Source organism: Manis pentadactyla, chromosome X, assembly GCF_030020395.1.
Source record: "Manis pentadactyla isolate mManPen7 chromosome X, mManPen7.hap1, whole genome shotgun sequence".
In the NCBI taxonomy this organism is placed as follows: Eukaryota; Metazoa; Chordata; class Mammalia; order Pholidota; family Manidae; genus Manis; species Manis pentadactyla.
The window spans coordinates 149,173,826-149,198,351 of record NC_080038.1 but is presented as its reverse complement, the minus strand read 5'-3'; positions in this window follow the sequence as shown (position 1 = coordinate 149,198,351).

The window sequence follows — 24,526 nt, the reverse complement described above, 5'->3', positions numbered from 1 at the left end:
CCAGGTCCCCCCTATATACTCCTTTACAGTCACTGTCCATCAGCGTAGCAACCTGTTGTAGAATCACTACTTGTCTTCTCTGTGTTGTACAGCCCTCCCCTTTCTCCCACCCCGCTATGGATGCTAATCTTAATACCCCCCTACTTCTCCCCCCCTTATCCCTCCCTACCCACCCATCCTCCCCAGTCCCTTTCCCTTTGGTACCTGTTAGTCCATTCTTGAGTTCTGTGATTCTGCTGCTGTTTTGTTCCTTCAGTTTTTCCTTTGTTCTTATATTCCACAGATGAGTGAAATCATTTGGTATTTCTCTTTCTCTGCTTGGCTTGTTTCACTGAGCAAAATACCCTCCAGCTCCATCCATGTTGCTGCAAATGGTTGGATTTGCCCTTTTCTTATGGCTGAGTAGTATTCCATTGTGTATATGTACCACATCTTCTTTATCCATTCATCTATCGATGGACATTTAGGTTGCTTCCAATTCTTGGCTATTGTAAATAGTGCTGCGATAAACATAGGGGTGCACTGATCTTTCTCATACTTGATTGCTGCATTCTTAGGGTAAATTCCTAGGAGTGCAATTCCTGGGTCAAATGGTAAGTCTGTTTTGAGCATTTTGATGTACCTCCATACTGCTTTCCACAATGGTTGAACAAGTTTACATTCCCACCAGCAGTGTAGGAGGGTTCCCCTTTCTCCACAGCCTCGCCAACATTTGTTGTTGTTTGTCTTTTGGATGGCAGCCATCCTTACTGGTGTGAGGTGATACCTCATTGTAGTTTTAATTTGCATTTCTCTGATAATTAGCGATGTGGAGCATCTTTTCATGTGTCTGTTGGCCATCTGTATTTCTTTTTTGGAGAACCGTCTGTTCAGTTCCTTTGCCCATTTTTTAATTGGGTTATTTGTTTTTTGTTTGTTGAGGCGTGTGAGCTCTTTATATATTCTGGACGTCAAGCCTTTATCGGATGTGTCATTTTCAAAGATATTCTCCCATACTGTAGGGTTTCTTTTTGTTCTATTGATGGTGTCTTTTGCTGTACAGAAGCTTTTCAGCTTAATATAGTCCCACTTGTTCATTTTTGCTGTTGTTTTCCTTGCCCGGGGAGATATGTTCAAGAAGAGGTCACTCATGTTTATGTCTAAGAGGTTTGTGCCTATGTTTTCTTCCAAGAGTTTAATGGTTTCATGACTTACATTCAGGTCTTTGATCCATTTTGAGTTTACTTTTGTATATGGGGTTAGACGATGGTCCAGTTTCATTCTCCTACATGTAGCTGTCCAGTTTTGCCAGCACCATCTGTTGAAGAGACTGTCATTTCGCCATTGTATGTCCATGGCTCCTTTATCAAATATTAATTGACCATATATGTCTGAGTTAATGTCTGGATTCTCTAGTCTGTTCCATTGGTCTGTGGCTCTGTTCTTGTGCCAGTACCAAATTGTCTTGATTACTATGGCTTTATAATAGAGCTTGAAGTTGGGGAGTGAGATCCCCCCTACTTTATTCTTCTTTCTCAGGATTGCTTTGGCTATTCGGGGTCTTTGGTGGTTCCATATGAATTTTTGAATTATTTGATCCAGTTCATTGAAGAATGTTGCTGGTAGTTTCATAGGGATTGCATCAAATCTGTATATTGCTTTGGGCAGGATGGCCATTTTGACGATATTAATTCTTCCTAGCCATGAGCATGGGATGCGTTTCCATCTGTTAGTGTCCCCTTTAATTTCTTTTAAGAGTGACTTGTAGTTTTCAGAATATAAGTCTTTCACTTCTTTGGTTAGGTTTATTCCTAGGTATTTTATTTTTTTTGATGCAATTGTGAATGGAGTTGTTTTCCTGATTTCTCTTTCTGTTGGTTCATTGTTGGTATATAGGAAAGCCACAGATTTCTGTGTGTTGATTTTGTATCCTGCAACTTTGCTGTATTCCGATATCAGTTCTAGTAGTTCTGGGGTGGAGTCTTTAGGGTTTTTTATGTACAGTATCATGTCATCTGCAAATAGTGACAGTTTGACTTCTTCTTTGCCAATCTGGATTCCTTGTATTTTTTTGTTTTGTCTGATTGCCGTGGCTAGGACCTCTAGTACAATGTTAAATAACAGTGGGGAGAGTGGGCATCCCTGTCTAGTTCCCGATCTCAGCGGAAATGCTTTCAGCTTCTCGCTATTCAATATAATGTTGGCTGTGGGTTTTTCATAGATGGCCTTTATTATGTTGAGGTACTTGCCCTCTATTCCCATTTTGCTGAGAGTTTTTATCATGAATGGATGTTGAACTTTGTCAAATGCTTTTTCAGCATCTATGGAGATGATCATGTGGTTTTTGTCTTTCTTTTTGTTGATGTGGTGGATGATATTGATGGACTTTCGAATGTTGTGCCATCCTTGCATCCCTGGGATGAATCCCACTTGGTCATGGTGTACGATGGTTTTGATGTATTTTTGAATTCGGTTTGCTAAAATTTTGTTGAGTATTTTTGCGTCTACGTTCATCAGGGATATTGGTCTATAGTTTTCTTTTTTGGTGGTGTCTTTGCCTGGTTTTGGTATTAGGGTGATGTTAGCTTCATAGAATGAGTTTGGGAGTATCCCCTCCTCTTCTATTTCTTGGAAAACTTTAAGGAGAATGGGTATTATGTCTTCCCTGTATGTCTGATAAAATTCCGAGGTAAATCCATCTGGCCCGGGGGTTTTGTTCTTTGGTAGTTTTTTGATTACCGCTTCAATTTCGTTGCTGGTAATTGGTCTGTTTAGATTTTCTGTTTCTTTTTGGGTCAGTCTTGGAAGGTTGTATTTTTCTAGGAAGTTGTCCATTTCTCCTAGGTTTCCCAGCTTGTTAGCATATAGGTTTTCATAGTAGTCTCTAATAATTCTTTGTATTTCTGCGGGATCTGTTGTGATTTTTCCTTTCTCATTTCTGATACTGTTGATTTGTGTTGACTCTCTTTTCCTCTTAATAAGTCTGGCTAGAGGCTTATCTATTTTGTTTATTTTCTCGAAGAACCAGCTCTTGGTTTCATTGATTTTTGCTATTGTTTTATTCTTCTCAATTTTATTTATTTCTTCTCTGATCTTTATTATGTCCCTCCTTCTGCTGACCTTAGGCCTCATTTGTTCTTCTTTTTCCAATTTTGATAGTTGTGACATTAGACCGTTCATTTGGGATTGCTCTTCCTTTTTTAAATATGCTTGGAGTGCTATATACTTTCCTCTTAAGACTGCTTTTGCTGCGTCCCACAGAAGTTGGGGCTTAGTGTTGTTGTTGTCATTTGTTTCCATATATTGCTGGATCTCCATTTTGATTTGGTCATTGATCCATTGATTATTTAGGAGCGTGTTGTTTAGCCTCCATGTGTTTGTGAGCCTTTTTGCTTTCTTTGAACAGTTTATTTCTAGTTTAATGCCTTTGTGGTCTGAAAAGTTGGTTGGTAGGATTTCAATCTTTTGGAATTTACTGAGGCTCTTTTTGTGTCCTAGTATGTGGTCTATTCTGGAGAATGTTCCATGTGCACTTGAGAAGAACGTGTATCCTGTTGCTTTTGGATGTAGAGTTCTGTAGATGTCTATTAGGTCCATCTGTTCTAGTGTGTTGTTCAGTGCCTCTGTGTCCTTACTTATTTTCTGTCTGGTGGATCTGTCCTTTGGAGTGAGTGGTGTGTTGAAGTCTCCTAGAATGAATGCATTGCATTCTATTTCCTCCTTTAGTTCTGTTAATATTTGTTTCAGGTATGTTGGTGCTCCTGTATTGGGTGCATATATATTTATAATGGTTATATCCTCTTGATGGACTGAGCCCTTTATCATTATGTAATGTCCTTCTTTGTCTTTTTTTACTTTCTTTATTTTGAAGTCTGTTTTGTCTGATACCAGAATTGCAACACCTGCTTTCTTCTCTCTGTTGTTTGCTTGAAATATCTTTTTCCATCCCTTGACTTTAAGTCTGTGCGCGTCTTTGGGTTTGAGGTGAGTCTCTTGTAAGCAGCATATGGATGGATCTTGCTTTTTTATCCATTCTATTACTCTGTGTCTTTTGATTGGTGCATTCAGTCCATTTACATTTAGGGTGATTATTGAAAGGTATGAATTTATTGCCATTGCAGGCTTTAAGTTTGTGGTTACCAAAGGTTTAGGGTTAGCTTCTTTACTGTCTTACTGTCTAACTTAACTCGCTTGTTGAGCTATTATAAACACAATCTGATGATTCTTTATTTCTCTCCCTTCTTATTCCTCCTCCTCCCTTCTTCATATGTTGGGTGTTTTGTTGTGTGCTCTTTTTAGGAGTGCTCCCATCTAGAGCAGTCCCTGTAGGATGCCCTGTAGAGGTGGTTTGTGGGAGGCAAATTCCCTCAACTTTTGCTTGTCTGGGAATTGTTTAATCCCTCCTTCATATTTAAATGATATTCGTGCTGGATACAGTAGTCTTGGTTCGAGGCCCTTCTGTTTCATTGCATTAAGTATATCATGCCATTCTCTTCTGGCCTGTAGGGTTTCTGTTGAGAAGTCTGATGATAGCCTGATGGGTTTTCCTTTGTAGGTAACCTTTTTTTTCTCTCTGGCTGCTTGTAATACTTTGTCCTTGTCTTTGATCTTTGCCATTTTAATTATTATGTGTCTTGGTGTTGCCCTCCTTGGATCCCTTGTCATGGGAGTTCTGTGTACCTCTGTGGTCTGAGAGGCCATTTCTTCCCCTAGTTTGGGGAAATTTTCAGCAATTATTTCTTCAAAGACATTTTCTATCCCCTTTTCTCTCTCTACTTCTTCTGGAATGCCTATGATTCTTAAATTATTTCTTTTATATTGATCACTCAGCTCTCTTAAAATTCTTTCATTCCTGGAGATCCTTTTATCTCTCTCTGCATCAGCTTCTCTGCGTTCCTGTTCTCTGTTTTCTAGTCCATTAATGGTCTCTTGCATCTCGTCCATTCTGTTTTGAAGTCCTTCCAGAGCTTGTTTTATTTCTGAATTCTCCTTCCTTAGTTCTTGCATATTTCTCTGCAAGTCCATCAGCATGGTTATGACTTTTGTTTTGAATTCTTTTTCAGGTAGACTGGCTAAATCTATCTCCCCAGATTCCTTCTCAGGGGAAGATGTAGCAGATGCCGAAGCTGTCTGGGTTAGTCTTGTCTGAATCATATTTTTTTGCCTTTTCATGTTGACAGGTGCTATTGACTGTCAGCTGGGAGGGCCAAAATTTTCACTTACTACTGGCCTTTCTTTACTGGGGCAACTGCGACCCCTAGTGGCTTGTGTTGGGTAATTGCGTGTAGAGTGGGTCTTTGTGTCTTGCCTGGCCGGAAGGGAGAAATTTCCCTTTCTGTGGGCGGAATTTGTCTCAGGCTGCTTCTCTGCTTTCGCAGCGCCCGGTGGGGTGATGGATGGGGGGGCTGCTTGACTGTTTGCCTCCGTGAGGGGTCTCAGAGCTGTTGCCCAGGGGGTTAGTGCACCCGGTTTTCCCTGTAATTTCCAGCTGCTGTACTGTGACCTGGGTTGTTTCCGTCAAGCTGTTAAGTCCCTGTCCCTTTAAGACTTTCAAAAAAGCCCCCGCTTTTCTTTGTCACAGGGGCATCAGCTTCAGCACCCGCTCTGAGGTCTACCCCCTGTTCTCCCAGTATCCAGGGCCCCCTGGGCATATACTGTGTCTGCGCTCTGGCCCGGATGGCTGGGGCTGGGTGTTCGGCAGTCCTGGGCTCCGTCTCCCTCCCGCTCTGCCTATTGTTCTCCCGCCGGGAGCTGGGGGGAGGGGCGCTCGCGTCCCGCAGGGCCGGGGCTTGTATCTTACCCCCTTCGCGAGGCGCTGGGTTCTCGCTGGTGTAGCTGCAGTCTGGCCACTGTCCTGCGTCTTCTGGTCTCTCTTTTAGGGCTAGTTGTGTTTGTTGTATTTTCAAAAGTATATATGTTTTTGGGAGGAGATTCCCACTGTCCTACTCACGCCGCCATGTTGGCTCCGCCTCCGAGCACTTTGCAGGATTTTTGGAAGCATAGTGTAGGAAAGTGATATAGGATATATGGTTAACTGTTCTGTACACAAGGACAGATGGGCAGACAAAAAGATGATTGATTGATTGATTGATTGATTGATAAATAGATAGACAGACATATAGATAGATATCGGTACATATCGATTAACACAAAGCTAGTGCTCATAACCAGGAAAGCAATGGTGAAAGCACATAGCGAAACTACAAACAAAAAAGAAGAATGAAATCCAGTTTAAAAAGTGCAGTAGGCAGCCATAAGAAGAAAACAAATCCTATCATTTGCAATAACGTGGATGGAGCTAGAAGGTATTATGCTCAGTCAAATATTCAAGGAGGAGAAATACATGTACCAAATGATTTCACTCATGTGTGGACTATGATAACAAAGAAAAACTGAATTAAAAGACAGCAGCAGACTCACAGAACCCGAGAGTGGATTAACAGTTACCAAAGAGAAAGGGACTGGGTAGGGTTTGTGGGAAGGGAGTTATAAGGGCGGGGAAAAAGAATGGGGGCATTAGGATTAGCATGTATAGTGTGTAACTTGGGGGGTCATTTGTACGGCTGCATAACACAGAGAAGACATGTAGTGATTCTACAGCATCTTAGTACACGCTGACGGACAGCGACTGTAACTGGCTTTTGCCGGGGACTTGGTGAAGGGTACAGACTGGAAAACATAATGTTCTGCATGTGATTGTATATTAATGAGAACAAAAAGAATTTCAATGTGCAGTAATAGCACAGCTCTCAAATATCAGAATAAAAGTACAGGCTTTGAGTGCTCCAATCAAACGACCCAGTGTTAGAAGAACTGATGAAAACTCAAGACCTCCTACGTGCTCCCTTACTGGAGACTCACTTGAGATCCAAGGACACAGACAAACTACAAGCTGAAGGTGCGGGGACAGATTACCTATACAAGTGTAAATAAGAAACAAACAAACAAATGAATTCTGTTTGAGTCCCCAGAGAGAGTCAGTAGAAAATAGCCCTATCTAGCCACCGTGAATTCTTTTTGTTTGATTTCAGCAGTGCTCAGGCATAGATTTAGTGGTGCAGCAAGTTCCTTCTCATTTCCTGTCACCTCAACAAATGAATTGCTGTAATAATATGCGTCTGGGCTTTTAAAATCATTGCTTTTTATGATGTTCACGAATGTAAAGAAGTAATAACCACCTAAGGAGGGAAGTTTGGACCCTCAAATAAACACTTCACTCCACAACACACTCTTTGTTCCCAACTGCTCCTGTCCAGAAATAGGTGTTCCTTTATATTTGTCCCTGCACCTATCAGCAGTGATCACGCCGATGTCCCTCAAACATGGTGGTGTGCAAAGAACCAAGTACACTTTTCTTTCGACAACCGGACCAGACGAAGGATACTTGTGATCTTCAGGGATCACTTACTCACTGAATGTGGCTAAAGTCACCAAGCGAGCAGGAAGTATAAGAGGACAGAGGACAGAGATACATGTTCAAGTCCTTTCACCTCCATTTACTGGTTTTGTAAGCACACGCGGCTGACTCTACATGAAAGTGAATCGGTCAACACAGTGCTCTCCTCATGGGTTAGTTACCTTGCAAGATTTCTGGAAGCATAATGTAGGGAAGAGACATAGGCTATGTTGTTAACTGTTCTGTACAGATGGATAGATGGGCAGACAAAAAGATGATTGATTCATAGATAGATAGGTACACAGATGACAGATGAAAGATAGATAGATAGGTACATAGATTGATCGATGATAGACATCATAGATAGATGATGGGAAGATAGATAGATAGATAGATAGATAGATAGATAGATAGATAGATAGATACATAGATACATACATACATACATACATAGACAGACAGACCATTAGATATATAGATACAGATACATATCGATTGACACAAAGCTATTGTTCATAACCAGGAGTTGTATTGTGAATAACATAGCTAAACTACAAACAAAAAGGAAGAATGAAATCCAGTTTAAAAAGTGCAGTAAGCAGCCTTAAGAAGAAAACAAATCCTACCATTTGCAATGACCTGGATGGAGCTAGACGGTAGTATGTTCAGAGAAATAGGCCAGGCGGAGAAAGACAAGTACCAAGTGTTTTCACTCATGTGTGGAGTATAACAACAAAGAAAAACTGAAGGAAAAAAACAGCAGCAGACTCACAGAACCCGAGAGTTGACTAAAAGTTACCAAAGGGTAAAGGACTGGGCAGGGTGGGTCTGAAGGGTGGGATAAGTGTGAGGAGAAAGAATGGGGGCATTAGTTTTAGCATGTATAATGCTTGGGGTTGAGGGGGCATGGGGAGTGCTGTACGACCCAGAGAAGGCTAGTAGAGATCATATAGCATCTTACTACTCACTGATGGACAGCGACTGTAATGGGGTCTGTTGGGAGGGACATGGTGAAAGGGTCTACAGCATCCAACTACGCAGATCGACAGCAACTGAAGAGGTTTTTCAGGGGTACTTGGTGAAGGGGGGAGCATAGTAAACATAATGTTCTTCAAGTGATTTAAACTTAATGATAAAAAAAATTCTTCAAGTGCAATAAGTGCACAGCTCTGAATCATCAGAATAAAAGGTCAGGCACTGAGTGCAGCAAACAAAAGACACAGGATTAAAAGAAGGGATGAAAACTCAAGACACCTACGTGCTTACTTACAGGAGACTCACTTGAGATCCAAGGACACAGACAAACTACAAGCCGAAGGTGTGTGGACAAGTACCCTACACGAGTGAAACTGAAAAATAAACACTCAAACAAATGGATTCTGTGTGAGTCCATTGAGACAGTCAGAAGAAAATAGCCCTATCTGGCCTCCGTGAATTCTTTTTGTTTGGTTTCAGCCGTTCCCAGCCATTGATTTAGTGGTGCAGCAACATACTTCTCATTGTCTCTCACCTCAACAACTGAGTTGCTGTAATAATAAGCGTCTGGGACTTTGAAATCAGTGGGTTTTATGATGTTCACGCATGGGAAGATATAATAACTACCTAAGAGGGAAGTTTGGACACTCAAATAAACACGTCACCCCACAATACACTCTTAGCTCCCAACTGCTCCTGTCTAGAAATTGGTGTTCCTTTTTATTTGACCCACCGTCCTATCGGCGGTGATCATGCTGATGTCCTTCAAACATGGTGGTGAGCAAAGAACAAGTTTTCTTTTCTCGAGACAACAGGCCCAGAGGAATGATACTTGTGGTCTTCAGGGAGCACTTAGTCAAAGAATGTGGCTAAATACAGACAGTAAGTTATAAGGAGATGAAAGAGGACAGTGGATAGAGACACGGTTTCAAGTCACGGCACAACCATTTCCTGGTTTTGTAGGTACACGCGGCCGACTCGACGTGCAAGTGTCTCGGTGAACCCAGTGGTCTCTCTACAGCCTAGATACTTTGCAGGATTTTTGGAAGCATAGTGTAGGAAAGTGATATAGGATATATGGTTAACTGTTCTGTACACAAGGACAGATGGGCAGACAAAAAGATGATTGATTGATTGATTGATTGATTGATAAATAGATAGACAGACATATAGATAGATATCGGTACATATCGATTAACACAAAGCTAGTGCTCATAACCAGGAAAGCAATGGTGAAAGCACATAGCGAAACTACAAACAAAAAAGAAGAATGAAATCCAGTTTAAAAAGTGCAGTAGGCAGCCATAAGAAGAAAACAAATCCTATCATTTGCAATAACGTGGATGGAGCTAGAAGGTATTATGCTCAGTCAAATATTCAAGGAGGAGAAATACATGTACCAAATGATTTCACTCATGTGTGGACTATGATAACAAAGAAAAACTGAATTAAAAGACAGCAGCAGACTCACAGAACCCGAGAGTGGATTAACAGTTACCAAAGAGAAAGGGACTGGGTAGGGTTTGTGGGAAGGGAGTTATAAGGGCGGGGAAAAAGAATGGGGGCATTAGGATTAGCATGTATAGTGTGTAACTTGGGGGGTCATTTGTACGGCTGCATAACACAGAGAAGACATGTAGTGATTCTACAGCATCTTAGTACACGCTGACGGACAGCGACTGTAACTGGCTTTTGCCGGGGACTTGGTGAAGGGTACAGACTGGAAAACATAATGTTCTGCATGTGATTGTATATTAATGAGAACAAAAAGAATTTCAATGTGCAGTAATAGCACAGCTCTCAAATATCAGAATAAAAGTACAGGCTTTGAGTGCTCCAATCAAACGACCCAGTGTTAGAAGAACTGATGAAAACTCAAGACCTCCTACGTGCTCCCTTACTGGAGACTCACTTGAGATCCAAGGACACAGACAAACTACAAGCTGAAGGTGCGGGGACAGATTACCTATACAAGTGTAAATAAGAAACAAACAAACAAATGAATTCTGTTTGAGTCCCCAGAGAGAGTCAGTAGAAAATAGCCCTATCTAGCCACCGTGAATTCTTTTTGTTTGATTTCAGCAGTGCTCAGGCATAGATTTAGTGGTGCAGCAAGTTCCTTCTCATTTCCTGTCACCTCAACAAATGAATTGCTGTAATAATATGCGTCTGGGCTTTTAAAATCATTGCTTTTTATGATGTTCACGAATGTAAAGAAGTAATAACCACCTAAGGAGGGAAGTTTGGACCCTCAAATAAACACTTCACTCCACAACACACTCTTTGTTCCCAACTGCTCCTGTCCAGAAATAGGTGTTCCTTTATATTTGTCCCTGCACCTATCAGCAGTGATCACGCCGATGTCCCTCAAACATGGTGGTGTGCAAAGAACCAAGTACACTTTTCTTTCGACAACCGGACCAGACGAAGGATACTTGTGATCTTCAGGGATCACTTACTCACTGAATGTGGCTAAATAAAGTCACCAAGCGAGCAGGAAGTATAAGAGGACAGAGGACAGAGATACATGTTCAAGTCCTTTCACCTCCATTTACTGGTTTTGTAAGCACACGCGGCTGACTCTACATGAAAGTGAATCGGTCAACACAGTGCTCTCCTCATGGGTTAGTTACCTTGCAAGATTTCTGGAAGCATAATGTAGGGAAGAGACATAGGCTATGTTGTTAACTGTTCTGTACAGATGGATAGATGGGCAGACAAAAAGATGATTGATTCATAGATAGATAGGTACACAGATGACAGATGAAAGATAGATAGATAGGTACATAGATTGATCGATGATAGACATCATAGATAGATGATGGGAAGATAGATAGATAGATAGATAGATAGATAGATAGATAGATACATAGATACATACATACATACATACATAGACAGACAGACCATTAGATATATAGATACAGATACATATCGATTGACACAAAGCTATTGTTCATAACCAGGAGTTGTATTGTGAATAACATAGCTAAACTACAAACAAAAAGGAAGAATGAAATCCAGTTTAAAAAGTGCAGTAAGCAGCCTTAAGAAGAAAACAAATCCTACCATTTGCAATGACCTGGATGGAGCTAGACGGTAGTATGTTCAGAGAAATAGGCCAGGCGGAGAAAGACAAGTACCAAGTGTTTTCACTCATGTGTGGAGTATAACAACAAAGAAAAACTGAAGGAAAAAAACAGCAGCAGACTCACAGAACCCGAGAGTTGACTAAAAGTTACCAAAGGGAAAAGGACTGGGCAGGGTGGGTCTGAAGGGTGGGATAAGTGTGAGGAGAAAGAATGGGGGCATTAGTTTTAGCATGTATAATGCTTGGGGTTGAGGGGGCATGGGGAGTGCTGTACGACCCAGAGAAGGCTAGTAGAGATCATATAGCATCTTACTACTCACTGATGGACAGCGACTGTAATGGGGTCTGTTGGGAGGGACATGGTGAAAGGGTCTACAGCATCCAACTACGCAGATCGACAGCGACTGAAGAGGTTTTTCAGGGGTACTTGGTGAAGGGGGGAGCATAGTAAACATAATGTTCTTCAAGTGATTTAAGCTTAATGATAAAAAAAATTCTTCAAGTGCAATAAGTGCACAGCTCTGAATCATCAGAATAAAAGGTCAGGCACTGAGTGCAGCAAACAAAAGACACAGGATTAAAAGAAGGGATGAAAACTCAAGACACCTACGTGCTTACTTACAGGAGACTCACTTGAGATCCAAGGACACAGACAAACTACAAGCCGAAGGTGTGTGGACAAGTACCCTACACGAGTGAAACTGAAAAATAAACACTCAAACAAATGGATTCTGTGTGAGTCCATTGAGACAGTCAGAAGAAAATAGCCCTATCTGGCCTCCGTGAATTCTTTTTGTTTGGTTTCAGCCGTTCCCAGCCATTGATTTAGTGGTGCAGCAACATACTTCTCATTGTCTCTCACCTCAACAACTGAGTTGCTGTAATAATAAGCGTCTGGGACTTTGAAATCAGTGGGTTTTATGATGTTCACGCATGGGAAGATATAATAACTACCTAAGAGGGAAGTTTGGACACTCAAATAAACACGTCACCCCACAATACACTCTTAGCTCCCAACTGCTCCTGTCTAGAAATTGGTGTTCCTTTTTATTTGACCCACCGTCCTATCGGCGGTGATCATGCTGATGTCCTTCAAACATGGTGGTGAGCAAAGAACAAGTTTTCTTTTCTCGAGACAACAGGCCCAGAGGAATGATACTTGTGGTCTTCAGGGAGCACTTAGTCAAAGAATGTGGCTAAATACAGACAGTAAGTTATAAGGAGATGAAAGAGGACAGTGGATAGAGACACGGTTTCAAGTCACGGCACAACCATTTCCTGGTTTTGTAGGTACACGCGGCCGACTCGACGTGCAAGTGTCTCGGTGAACCCAGTGGTCTCTCTACAGCCTAGATACTTTGCAGGATTTTTGGAAGCATAGTGTAGGAAAGTGATATAGGATATATGGTTAACTGTTCTGTACACAAGGACAGATGGGCAGACAAAAAGATGATTGATTGATTGATTGATTGATAAATAGATAGACAGACATATAGATAGATATCGGTACATATCGATTAACACAAAGCTAGTGCTCATAACCAGGAAAGCAATGGTGAAAGCACATAGCGAAACTACAAACAAAAAAGAAGAATGAAATCCAGTTTAAAAAGTGCAGTAGGCAGCCATAAGAAGAAAACAAATCCTATCATTTGCAATAACGTGGATGGAGCTAGAGGGTATTATGCTCAGTCAAATATTCAAGGAGGAGAAATACATGTACCAAATGATTTCACTCATGTGTGGACTATGATAACAAAGAAAAACTGAATTAAAAGACAGCAGCAGACTCACAGAACCCGAGAGTGGATTAACAGTTACCAAAGAGAAAGGGACTGGGTAGGGTTTGTGGGAAGGGAGTTATAAGGGCGGGGAAAAAGAATGGGGGCATTAGGATTAGCATGTATAGTGTGTAACTTGGGGGGTCATTTGTACGGCTGCATAACACAGAGAAGACATGTAGTGATTCTACAGCATCTTAGTACACGCTGACGGACAGCGACTGTAACTGGCTTTTGCCGGGGACTTGGTGAAGGGTACAGACTGGAAAACATAATGTTCTGCATGTGATTGTATATTAATGAGAACAAAAAGAATTTCAATGTGCAGTAATAGCACAGCTCTCAAATATCAGAATAAAAGTACAGGCTTTGAGTGCTCCAATCAAACGACCCAGTGTTAGAAGAACTGATGAAAACTCAAGACCTCCTACGTGCTCACTTACTGGAGACTCACTTGAGATCCAAGGACACAGACAAACTACAAGCTGAAGGTGCGGGGACAGATTACCTATACAAGTGTAAATAAGAAACAAACAAACAAATGAATTCTGTTTGAGTCCCCAGAGAGAGTCAGTAGAAAATAGCCATATCTAGCCACCGTGAATTCTTTTTGTTTGATTTCAGCAGTGCTCAGGCATAGATTTAGTGGTGCAGCAAGTTCCTTCTCATTTCCTGTCACCTGAACAAATGAATTGCTGTAATAATATGCGTCTGGGCTTTTAAAATCATTGCTTTTTATGATGTTCACGAATGTAAAGATGTAATAACCACCTAAGGAGGGAAGTTTGGACCCTCAAATAAACACTTCACTCCACAACACACTCTTTGTTCCCAACTGCTCCTGTCCAGAAATAGGCGTTACTTTATATTTGTCCTGCACCTATCAGCAGTGATCACGCCGATGTCCCTCAAACATGGTGGTGTGCAAAGAACCAAGTACACTTTTCTTTCGACAACCGGAAAAGACGAAGTATACTTGTGGTCTTCAGGGATCACTTACTCACTGAATGTGGCTAAATAAAGTCACCAAGCGAGCAGGAAGTATAAGAGGACAGAGGACAGAGATACAGGTCCAAGTCCTTTCACCTCCATTTACTGGTTTTGTAAGCACACGCGGCTGACTCTACCTGAAAGTGTATCGGTCAACACAGTGCTCTCCTTATGGCTTAGTTACCTTGCAAGAATTCTGGAAGCATAATGTAGGGAAGAGACATAGGCTATGTTGTTAACTGTTCTGTACAGAAGGAAAGATGGGCAGACAAAAAGATGATTGATTCATAGATAGATAGGTACACAGATGACAGATGAAAGGTAGATAGATAGGTACATAGATTGATAGATGATAGACATCATAGATAGATGATAGGAAGATAGATAAATAGATACATAGATACATACATACATACATACATAGAAACATAGATAGACAGACAGACCATTAGATAGATAGATACAGATACATATCGATTGACACAAAGCTATTGTTCATAACCAGGAGTTGAATGGTGAATAACATAGCTAAACTACAAACAAAAAGGAAGAATGAAATCCAGTTTAAAAAGTGCAGTAAGCAGCCTAAAGAAGAAAACAAATCCTACCATTTGTAATGACCTGGATGGAGCTAGACGGTAGTATGTTCAGAGAAAGAGTCCAGGCGGAGAAAGACAAGTACCAAGTGTTTTCACTCATGTGTGGAGTACAACAACAAAGAAAAACTGAAGGAAAAAAACAGCAGCAGACTCACAGAACCCGAGAGTTGATTAAAGTTACCAAAGGGAAAAGGACTGGGCAGGGTAGGTCTGAAGGGAGGAATATGTGTGAGGAGAAAGAATGGGGGCATTAGTTTTAGCATGTATAATGCTTGGGGTCGAGGGGCATGGGGAGTGCTGTACAACACAGAGAAGGCTATTGGAGATCATATACCATCTTACTACTCACTGATGGACAGCGACTGTAACGGGGTCTGTTGGGAGGGACATGGTGAAGGGGTCTACATCTTCCAACTACGCAGATCGACAGCGACTGAAGAGGTTTTTCAGGGGTACTTGGTGAAGGGGGGAGCATAGTAAACATAATGTTCTTCAACTGATTTTAGCTTAATGATAAAAAAAATTCTTCAAGTGCAATAAGTGCACAGCTCTGAATCATCAGAATAAAAGGTCAGGCACTGAGTGCAGCAAACAAAAGACACAGGGTTAAAAGAAGGGATGAAAACTCAAGACACCTACGTGCTTACTTACAGGAGACTCACTTGAGATCCAAGGACACAGAAAACTACAAGCTGAAGGTGTGGGGACAAGTACCCTTCACGAGTGTAACTGAAAAACAAACAATCAAACAAATTAATTCTGTTTGAGCCCCCAGAGACAGTCAGTAGAAAATAGCACTATCTGGCCACCGTGAATTCTTTTTGTTTGGTTTCAGCCGTTCCCAGCCATTGATTTAGTGGTGCAGCAACATACTTCTCATTTTCTCTCACCTCAATCACTGAGTTGCTGTAATAATAAGCGTCTGGGACTTTGAAATCTGCGGGTTTTATGATGTTCACGAATGGGAAGTTCTAATAACTACCTAAAGAGGGAAGTTTGGACACTCAAATAAACACGTCACCCCACAATACACTCTTAGCTCCCAACTGCTCCTGTCTAGAAATAGGTGTTCCTTTTTATTTGACCCTCCGTCCTATCGGCGATGATCACGCTGATGTCCTTCAAACATGGTGGTGAGCAAAGAACAAGTTTTCTTTTCTCGAGACAACAGGCCCAGAGGAATGATACTTGTGGTCTTCAGGGAGCACTTAGTCAAAGAATGTGGCTAAATACAGACAGTAAGTTAGAAGGAGATGAAAGAAGACAGAGGATAGAGACACGGGTTCAAGTCCCGGCACAACCATTTCCTGGTTTTGTAGGTACACGCGGCAGACTCCACCTGCAAATGTCTTGGTGAACCCAGTGGTCTCTCTACAGCCTAGATACTTTTCAGGATTTTTGGAAGCATAGTGTAGGAAAGTGATATAGGATATATGGTTAACTGTTCTGTACACAAGGACAGATGGGCAGACAAAAAGATGATTGATTGATTGATTGATTGATAAATAGATAGACAGACATATAGATAGATATAGGTACATATCGATTAACACAAAGCTACTGCTCATAACCAGGAGAGCAAAGGTGAAAGCACATAGCGAAACTACAAACAAAAAAGAATGAAATCCAGTTTAAAAAGTACAGTAGGCAGCCATAAGAAGAAAAAAAATCCTATTATTTGCAATAACGTGGATGGAGCTAGAGGGTATTATGCTCAGTCAAATATTCAAGGAAGAGAAATACATGTAACAAATGATTTCAATCATGTGTGGAGTATGATAACAAAGAAAAACTGAAGGAAAAGACAGCAGCAGACTCACACATCCTGAGAGTGGACTAACAGTTACCAAAGAGAAAGGGACTGGGTAGGGTTTGTGGGAAGGGAGTAATAAGGGCGGGGAAAAAGAATGGGGGCATTAGGATTAGCATGTATAGTGTGTAACTTGGGGGGTCATTTGTACGGCTGCATAACACAGAGAAGACATGTAGTGATTCTACAGCATCTTAGTACACGCTGACGGACAGCGACTGTAACTGGCTTTTGCCGGGGTCTTGGTGAAGGGTACAGACTGGAAAACATAATGTTCTGCATGTGATTGTATATTAATGAGAACAAAAAGAATTTCAAAGTGCAGTAAGAGCACAGCTCTCAAATATCAGAATAAAAGTACAGGCTTTGAGTGCTCCAATCAAAAGACCCAGTGTTAGAAGGACTGATGAAAACTCAAGACCTCCTACGTGCTCCCTTACTGGAGACTCACTTGAGATCCAAGGACACAGACAAACTACAAGCTGAAGGGGCGGGGACAGATTACCTATACAAGTGAAAATAAGAAACAAACAAACAAATGAATTCTGTTTGAGTCCCCAGAGAGAGTCAGTAGAAAATAGCCCTATCTAGCCACCGTGAATTCTATTTGTTTGATTTCAGCAGTGCACAGGCATAGATTTAGTGGTGCAGCAAGTTCCTTCTCATTTCCTGTCACCTCAACAAATGAATTGCTGTAATAATATGCGTCTGGGCTTTTAAAATCATTGCTTTTTATGATGTTCACGAATGTAAAGAAGTAATAACCACCTAAGGAGGGAAGTTTGGACCCTCAAATAAACACTTCACTCCACAACACACTCTTTGTTCCCAACTGCTCCTGTCCAGAAATAGGTGTTCCTTTATATTTGTCCCTGCACCTATCAGCAGTGATCACGCCGATGTCCCTCAAACATGGTGGTGTGCAAAGAACCAAGTACACTTTTCTTTCGACAACTGGACCAGACGAAGGATACTTGTGGTCTTCAGGTATCACTTACTCACTGAATGTGGCTAAATAAAGCCACCAAGTGAGCAGGAAGTATGAGAGGACAGAGGACAGAGATACAGGTTCAAGTCCTTTCACCTCCATTTACTGGTTTTGTAAGCACACGCGGCTGACTCTACATGAAAGTGTATCGGTCAACACAGTGCTCTCCTTATGGCTTAGTTACCTTGCAAGATTTCTGGAAGCATAATGTAGGGAAGAGACATAGGCTATGTTGTTAACTGTTCTTTACAGATGGATAGATGGGCAGACAAAAAGATGATTGATTCATAGATAGATAGGTACACAGATGACAGATGAAAGATAGATAGATAGGTACATAGATTGATAGATGATAGACATCATAGATAGATGATAGGAAGATAGATAGCTAGATAGATAGATACATAGATACATACATACATACATACATACATACTTAGACAGACAGACCATTAGATAGATAGATACAGATACATATGGATTGACACAAAGCTATTGTTCATAACCAGGAGTTGAATGGTGAATAACATAGCTAAACTACAAACAAAAAGGAAGAATGAAATCCAGTTTAAAAAGTGCAGTAAGCAGCCTAAAGAAGAAAACAAATCCTACCATTTGTAATGACCTGGATGGAGCTAGACGGTAGTATGTTCAGAGAAAGAGGCCAGGCGGAGAAAGACAAGTACCAAGTGTTTTCACTCATGTGTGGAGTACAACAACAAAGAAAAACTGAAGGAAAAAAACAGCAGCAGACTCACAGAACCCGAGAGTTGACTAAAAGTTACCAAAGGGAAAAGGACTGTGCAGGGTAGGTCTGAAGGGAGGGATAAGTGTGAGGAGAAAGAATGGGGGCATTAGTTTTAGCATGTATAATGCTTGGGGTTGAGGGGGCATGGGGAGTGCGGTACGACCCAGAGAAGGCTAGTAGAGATCATATAGCATCTTACTACTCACTGATGGACAGCGACTGTAATGGGGTCTGTTGCGAGGGACATGGTGAAGGGGTCTACAGCATTCAACTACGCAGATCGACAGCGACTGAAGAGGTTTTTCAGGGGTACTTGGTGAAGGGGGGAGCATAGTAAACATAATGTTCTTCAAGTGATTTAAGCTTAATGATAAAAAAAATTCTTCAAGTGCAATAAGTGCACAGCTCTGAATCATCAGAATAAAAGGTCAGGCACTGAGTGCAGCAAACAAAAGACACAGGGTTAAAAGAAGGGATGAAAACTCAAGACACCTACGTGCTTACTTACAGGAGACTCACTTGAGATCCAAGGACACAGACAAACTACAAGCCAAAGGTGTGTGGACAAGTACCCTACACGAGTGAAACTGAAAAATAAACACTCAAACAAATGGATTCTGTGTGAATCCATTGAGACAGTCAGAAGAAAATAGCCCTATCTGGCCTCCGTGAATTCTTTTTATTTGGTTTCAGCCGTTCCCAGCCATTGATTTAGTGGTGCAGCAACATACTTCTCATTGTCTCTCACCACAACAACTGAGTTGCTGTAATAATAAGCATCTGGGACTTTGAAATCAGTGGGTTTTATGATGTTCACGCATGGGAAGATATAATAACTACCTAAGAGGGAAGTTTGGACACTCAAATAAACACGTCACCCCACAATACACTCTTAGCTCCCAACTGCTCCTGTCTAGAAATTGGTGTTCCTTTTTATTTGACCCACCGTCCTATCGGCGGTGATCACGCTGATGTCCTTCAAACATGGTGGTGAGCAAAGAACAAGTTTTCTTTTCTCGAGACAACAGGCCCAGAGGAATGATACTTGTGGTCTTCAGGGAGCACTTAGTCAAAGAATGTGGCTAAATACAGACAGTAAGTTATAAGGAGATGAAAGAGGACAGTGGATAGAGACACGTGTTCAAGTCACGGCACAACCATTTCCTGGTTTTGTAGGTACACGCGGCCGACTCGACCTGCAAGTGTCTCGGTGAACCCAGTGGTCTCTCTACAGCCTAGATACTTTGCAGGATTTTTGGAAGCATAGTGTAGGAAAGTGATATAGGATATATGGTTAACTCTTCTGTACACAAGGACAGATGGGCAGACAAAAAGATGATTGATTGATTGATTGATTGATAAATAGATAGACAGACATATAGATAGATATCGGTACATATCGATTAACACAAAGCTACTGCTCATAACCAGGAGAGAAATGGTGAATGCACATAGCGAAACTACAAACAAAAAAGAAGAATGAAATCCAGTTTAAAAAGTGCAGTAGGCAGCCATAAGAAGAAAACAAATCCTATCATTTGCAATAACGTGGATGGAGCTAGAGGGTATTATGCTCAGTCAAATATTCAAGGAGGAGAAATACGTGTACCAAATGATTTCACTCATGTGTGGAGTATGATAACAAAGAAAAACTGAATTAAAAGACAGCAGCAGACTCACAGAACCCGAGAGTGGATTAACAGTTACCAAAGAGAAAGGGACTGGGTAGGGTTTGAGGGAAGGGAGTTATAAGGGCGGGGAAAAAGAATGGGGTCATTAGGATTAGCATGTATAGTGTGTAACTTGGGGGGTCATTTGTACGGCTGCATAACACAGAGAAGACATGTAGTGATTCTACAGCATCTTAGTACACGCTGACGGACAGCGACTGTAACTGGCTTTTGCCGGGGACTTGGTGAAGGGTACAGACTGGAAAACATAATGTTCTGCATGTGATTGTATATTAATGAGAAAAAAAAGAATTTCAAAGTGCATTAAGAGCACAGCTCTCAAATATCAGAATAAAAGTACAGGCTTTGAGTGCTCCAATCAAAAGACCCAGTGTTCGAAGTACTGATGAAAACTCAAGACCTCCTACGTGCTCCCTTACTGGAGACTCACTTGAGATCCAAGGACACAGACAAACTACAAGCTGAAGGGGCGGGGACAGATTACCTATACAAGTGTAAATAAGAAACAAACAAACAAATGAATTCTGTTTGAGTCCCCAGAGAGAGTCAGTAGAAAATAGCCCTATCTAGCCACAGTGAATTCTTTTTGTTTGATTTCAGCAGTGCTCAGGCATAGATTTAGTGGTGCAGCAAGTTCCTTCTCATTTCCTCTCACCTCAACAAATGAATTGCTGTAATAATATGCGTCTGGGCTTTTAAAATCATTGCTTTTTATGATGTTCACGAATGTAAAGAAGTAATAACCACCTAAGGAGGGAAGTTTGGACCCTCAAATAAACACTTCACTCTACAACACACTCTTTGTTCCCAACTGCTCCTGTCCAGAAATAGGTGTTCCTTTATATTTGTCCCTGCACCTATCAGCAGTGATCACGCCGATGTCCCTCAAACATGGTGGTGTGCAAAGAACCAAGTACACTTTTCTTTCGACAACCGGAAAAGACGAAGGATACTTGTGGTCTTCAGGGATCACTTACTCACTGAATGTGGCTAAATAAAGTCACCAAGCGAGCAGGAAGTATAAGAGGACAGAGGACAGAGATACAGGTTCAAGTCCTTTCACCTCCATTTACTGGTTTTGTAAGCACACGCGGCTGACTCTACCTGAAAGTGTATCGGTCAACAGAGTGCTCTCCTTATGGCTTAGTTACCTTGCAAGATTTCTGGAAGCATAATGTAGGGAAGAGACATAGGCTATGTTGTTAACTGTTCTGTACAGATGGATAGATGGGCAGACAAAAAGATGATTGATTCATAGATAGATAGGTACACAGATGACAGATGAAAGGTAGATAGATAGGTACATAGATTGATAGATGATAGACATCATAGATAGATGATAGGAAGATAGATAGATAAATAGATACATAGATACATACATACATACATACATAGAAACATAGATAGACAGACAGACCATTAGATAGATAGATACAGATACATATCGATTGACACAAAGCTATTGTTCATAACGAGGAGTTGAAAGGTGAATAACATAGCTAAACTACAAACAAAAAGGAAGAATGAAATCCAGTTTAAAAAGTGCAGTAAGCAGCCTTAAGAAGAAAACAAATCCTACCATTTGCAATGACCTGGATGGAGCTAGACGGTAGTATGTTCAGAGAAATAGGCCAGGCGGAGAAACACAAGTACCAGGTGTTTTCACTCATGTGTGGAGTATAACAACAAAGAAAAACTGAAGGAGAAAAACAGCAGCAGACTCACAGAACCCGAGAGTTGACTAAAAGTTACCAAAGGGAAAAGGACTGGGCAGGGTGGGTCTGAAGGGAGGGATAAGTGTGAGGAGAAAGAATGTGGGCATTAGTTTTAGCATGTATAATGCTTGGGGTTGAGGGGCCATGGGGAGTGCTGTGCGACCCAGAGAAGGCTAGTAGAGATCATATAGCATTTTACTACTCAGTGATGGACAGCGACTGTAACGGGGTCTGTTGGGAGGTACATGGTGAAGGGGTCTACAGCATCCAACTACGCAGATCGACAGGACTGAAGAGGTTTTTCAGGGGTACTTGGTGAAGGGGGGAGCATAGTAAACATAATGTTCTTCAAGTGATTTTAGCTTAATGATAAATAAAATACTTTAAGTGCAATAAGTGCACAGCTCTGAATCATCAGAATAAAAGGTCAGGCACTGAGTGCAGCAAACAAAAGACACAGGATTAAAAGAACGGATGAAAACTCAAGAAACCTACGTGCTTCCATACAGGAGACTCACTTGAGATCCAAGGACACAGACAAACTGCAAGCTGAAGGTGTGGGGACAAGTACCCTACACGAGTGAAACTGAAAAACAAACAATGAAACAAATGGATTCTGTTTGAGACCCCAGAGACATTCAGTAGAAAATAGCCCTATCTGGCCACGGTGAATTCTTTTTGTTTGTTTTCAGCAGTTCCCATCCTTAGATTTAGTGGTGCAGCAACGTCCTTCTTGTTTTCTCTCACCTCAAGAACTGAGTTCCTGTAATAATAAGCATCTGGGCCTTTGAAATCGGTGGGTTTTATGATCTTCACCAATGTGAAGTAATAACCACCTAAAGAGGGAAATTTGGACACTCAAATAAACATGTCACTCCACAATACACTCTTAGCTCCCAACTGCTCCTGTCTAGAAATTGGTGTTCCTTTTTATTTGACCCACTGTCCTATCGGCGGTGATCACGCCGATGTCCTTCAAACATGGTGGTGAGCAAAGAACAAGTTTTCTGTTCTGTTGTCAACAGGCCCTGAGGAAGGATACTTGTGGTTTTCAGAGAGAACTTAGTCAGTGAATGTGGCTAAATACAGAGAGCAATTTAGAAGGAGATGAAAGAGGACAGAAGATAGAGACACGGGTATATCTCCCTGCACAACCATTTACTGGTTTTGTAGTACATGCGGCCGACACGACCTGAAAGTGTCTCGGTGAACCCAGTGCTCTCCCTGCAGAATAGTTACCTTGCAGGATTTTTGGAAGCATAATGTAGGAAAGTGATATAGGGTATATGGTTAACTCTTCTGTACTCAAGGACAGATGGGCAGACAAAAAGATGATTGATTGATTGATAAATAGATAGACAGATAGATAGATAGATATAGGTACATATCGATTAACACAAAGCTTCTGCTCATAACCAGGAGAGCAATGGAGAAAGCACATAGCGATAGTACAAACAAAAAAGAAGAAAGAAATCCAGTTTAAAAAGTGCAGTAAGCAGCCAAAAGAAGAAAACAAATCCTATCATTTGCAATAACGTGGATGGAGCTAGATTGTATTATGCTCAGTCAATTAGGCCAGTCGGAGAAATAAATGTACCAAATGATTTCACTCATGTGTGGAGTACGACAACAAAGAAAAACTGAAGGAAAAAACAGCAGCAGACACACAGTACCCGAGAGAGTACTAACTGTTACCAAAGAGAAATGGACTTGGTAGGGTTTGTGGGAAGGGAGTGATAAGGACGGGGAAAATGAATGGGGGCATTAGGATTTGCATTAACAATGTGTAGGGTGTAGTGTCATGGGGAGGGCTATACAACACAGAGAAGACAAGTGGTGATTCTACAGCATCTTACTACACGCTGACGGACAATGACTGTAACTGGGATTTGGCAAGGACTTGGTGAAGGAGGTAGACTAGTAAACATATTGTTCTGCATGTAATTGTATATTAATGAGAACAAAAAAAATTTCAAAGTGCAGTAAGAGCATAGCTCTCAAATATCAGAATAAAAGTACAGGCTTTGACTGCTCCAATCAAAAGACACAGGGTTAGAAATACTGATGAAATCTCAAGATCACCTATGTGCTCCCTTACTGGAGACTCACTTGAGATCCAAGGACACAGACAAACTACAAGCTGAAGGGGCGCGGACAGGTACCCTATACAAGTGAATCTGAGAAACAAAGAATCAAATGGATTCTGTTTGAGACCCCAGAGACAGTCACTAGAAAATAGTCCTACATAGCCACCGTGAATTCTTTTTGTTTGGTTTCAGCAGTGCCCAGGTATAGATTTAGTGGTATAGCAATATCCTTCTCATTTATTCTCACATCAACAAATGAATTGCTGTAATAATATGCGTCTGGTCTTTTAAAATCATTGCGTTTTATGATGTTCAGGAATGTAATGAAGTAATAACCACATAAAGAGGGAAGATTGGACCCTCAAATAAACACTTCACTCCACAACACACTCTTTGTTCCCAACTGCTCCTGTCCAGAAATAGGTGTTCCTTTATGTTTCTCCCTCCACCTATCAGCAGTGATCACGCCGATGTCCCTCAAACATGGCGGTGTGCAAAGAACCAAGTACACTTTTCTGTCAACAACAGGCCCAGAGGAAGGATACTTGTGGTCTTCAGGGATCACTTTCTTACTGAATGTGGCTAAATAAAGTAACCAAGCGAGCAGGAAGTATAAAAGGACAGAAGACAGAGATACAGATTCAAGTCCTTTCACCTCCATTTACTGGTTTTGTAA